The sequence below is a fragment of the Solanum tuberosum genome, unplaced genomic scaffold (assembly GCF_000226075.1).
Source record: "Solanum tuberosum cultivar DM 1-3 516 R44 unplaced genomic scaffold, SolTub_3.0 scf00029, whole genome shotgun sequence".
In the NCBI taxonomy this organism is placed as follows: domain Eukaryota; kingdom Viridiplantae; phylum Streptophyta; class Magnoliopsida; order Solanales; family Solanaceae; genus Solanum; species Solanum tuberosum.
In genome coordinates, this window is record NW_006238955.1 from 361,165 (window position 1) to 364,587 (window position 3,423).

A 3,423-nucleotide genomic window follows, 5' to 3' on the forward strand; every position below is an offset into this window, starting at 1 on the left:
AATATAGTGAATTTTAAAGCTTTATTGATAGTAAATTTAGTGATTGAAAGTTTAGTAATTTAAGTCATTCTAACTATTTTTCGTTTTGAATGGATTGTTGTCACTTTTTTCACATTTTAAATGAATTGTTTCTTTTATTTCTGTGTATGGTTAATAACCGAATAACCGAACCAAACCAAACTGAAACCGATAATCACCAAACCGATAAATGTATATTATATTTGGTTTGGTTTGGTTTTGATAATTTTAAAACCGATTAAGTTGGTTTGGTTTTGGTTTTGACCAATAACCGATCCAAACCAACCCGTGAACACCTCTACTGATAGGTATGATAGTATATGGAATAAAAGATTAAACAGAAAATGGACACCAACTCCAGCAACTACGCAAAATAATAATTTTTTAGATCTAGACTACGTAACAGATATAAATAAAACAATCCAATTAGGGGTAGGATATATATTCAAACAATTAATAGATAACAAAATAGGAATGACAGAAGTACCAGGATATATAGAAAGGACACTTATAGGAACAGTAAAACTATGGTTACAAAATCTATCAGAAGAAAGTATAAAAACATTAAAAAATAATAAGAGAATAGATGGTGAAATAGCAACAACCCCAATTTACATATTAAATAAATATGAAATAGCTATACGGAATGAATTTAGTAGTAACGACTACAGAAATAGAAGAACAAAAATAAAGAAAAAACAGACTAAACAGAAATTTAATGTTAAAATTAGCAATATGTAACATGTGTTATATAGAAGAATATACGTGTGTATCTAGAGAATATTATTATAAAGGAACATATAGTACAGAGGAAGGAAAAGAAATACGAAGGTTATACTTTATAAAATTAACCAGAACCTTTAGTTCAAAAATAATAAAAGAATGGAATGAAGCAGGATTACAAGATACTTTAGGATCAAGAATAAGATACTTATGAAAATGGTATTCAGAAATATGTGAAAAATATAGAAAAGAAATGAAAATGGCAAAAACCATAATAAAAAACTTAGCATGTTGTAAAGATAAGATAGCACCCCAATTTGTATGTAATGATAATGTAATGACCCTCTATGTCATTTCTGTGTCTTGTCTTCTATCTGTCATTTAGAGCGTTCTTGTAGCGACCCTAAGTCATTTATGACCAGCTGGGACTGAGAGTTCAGTCACCTGGTCGTTCGTTTGGTCTTGGTACGAGTTTTTCTGTTTTGGAGCTTATGAACCTTCAACGATCATTTTCGATCAAAAGTTCAAGAAGATGATATCAGAATCAAATTCTACGATTCTATCAGCTCCGGAAGGGTCATTTTAGGTTAGTAGCATGGTCGACTGACTCCCGAGGTTTTCAGTGTGAGTCAGTGCGATTAGGCGTTTTAACTTTATGTTTAAGCCTAACTTTGACTTTGGTCAACATTCTGAATAAACGTGCTCGGATAAGAATTTCGTCAGCGCGGTTAGCTCCGGAATGTCAAGTTTGGTCTAGATTAACCCTTCTTTTGAGTCCCGAGGTTTTCGATATCTTTCCGAGCCCTTTTGTGGCTTTTGGAAGTGGGACCCACTTTTTATCGAGATGACCTTTGATGGAAATTTCGACTGCGCTGTTGAGTCTGGAATATCGAATTTGGTATGGTTCCATATCTCGTTTGTGTGTACGGGGTTCCGAACGAGTTCGGAGCACCCCGTCTGAGTTTTTAGTTTTTGGGAAATTGTAGAAAATATGCTATAATTACAGAAAAACCAGCAACATTTCCCAAAACTTAAACCCTCATCTCTCTCTCATCTCTCAACCGATTTAGGCGATTCGAAATGCGGGAGCTTCGTTTTTTTGGTGGCTTCGCTGTAGAGTGTTCGGAAGTTGTCGGGTGTGCGTAGTTTGAGGTAAATTTTGAGATAACCTGACAGTTGTACCCCTTTTTCGAGCTTTTGTTTTTGACATTCTTGTTTTTGTCATATCTCTCTCATTTTAGCTCGATTTTGGGTGATTGGAAGTCCCACGTGTTGAGAATTGTCGAGAGTTCATCGTAGAGTGTTCAAAGAGTGTTGGCTACCTTTCGATTCTCGTTTATTCCAAGTTTAGACTGCTGTTGTAGGTTTTCTTTTAGTTGATTAAAGTCTGGTTTCTTGCTTGTTGGGTTTTGCTATGTTTTGAGCTTCGAATTGTGTTCCATTTTGGAACAAAAATTTGGGGTGCCATTTAGGGTCTCTTGACGGAGTCAAATTCGGGCAGTTCGATGCGGGTCCTACGATTCTCGTTTTGACTCCAATATTGACCCGTCTCCGTTTGTTGTGATTTTGGTGTCTAAATGACCGTAATAACGTTGTGACTCTATTTTTATAGCGGGGCAACGCTTAGAGGTCGTTCGGATAGGGAAAGCTCCAGTAAAGTGATTTGGAGAGCGCGCGATCGGCCTTAATGTAGGCTACGACTTCCTTTCTTTTAGATTGAGCTTAATTATGCAAAAACATGTCAATTGGAGTGAATTGGGGGTGGGTACCAGTTTACTATCTTACTTTGATTAGATACCTCATGTTAGGATCGATTAGCCATATTTTGGGTATAGTATCATGTTAACCGGTTTAGTAGAGTTGCATGCTTATGTGCTAAATGCTATTGTATGCTTGTATACTATGTATTGTATGCCTTGTTCATCCTTAACCGTAAACACGATGTCCTTAGTCTAGCTTAGGCTATTATTGCCTTAGACTTATTAACCGTGTGGGCTGGATAGCCTTGACTTTATGCCTACGTCGTTCAGATGACTTAGCTCCTGGTAGACTGGAATAGCAGACTTGAGTCTGATAGTTTGAGCCTTAGATTAGGCGTTATCGCTGCTTGCTGCACTTCTGTATCTTCTCCCTCTTATTCTGCGGTTCTGATGCATTCTTGAAGGTTTGGTGCATCACTAGAGGCGTGGGATTGAGATAGTATAGGCTTGGAGCCTTTTCTGTGATTTCTTAGAGTGGACAGCGTTCCACGGTGGTTGTTGTTGGATTGGATCCTATTGGAGATACCCTAACCTCCGGGGTCATTCTTTCTAGCTGGGCTGGGAATGTATCGCTGGCTGGGTAGACTAGATGATATCGATGATCTCCCCCGGGACTCTCCTTCTAGGTGGTCTGGGAGTGTGCTGCTGGCTGGGTGTCCCCCGGGTCGCTCTTTCTAGCTGGGCTGGGAACTGACTGCATGGTAGGACGACTCGCGATATCTACCTCACTCACGGGTCCCTCTTTCTAGCTGGGCTGAGAGTGGACTGTTTGGTTGGGTGTCCCCTAGGGTCACTGTTTCTTGCTGGGTTGGGAGTGCACTGCTGGCTGGATGGAGTCTGATGGATTATCTTGGTTACTTTGGGCTGGGAGCCCCATTTTCTTCTTTCTCAGTAGACTTAGCTTTTCTGTGTACCTGTCGGG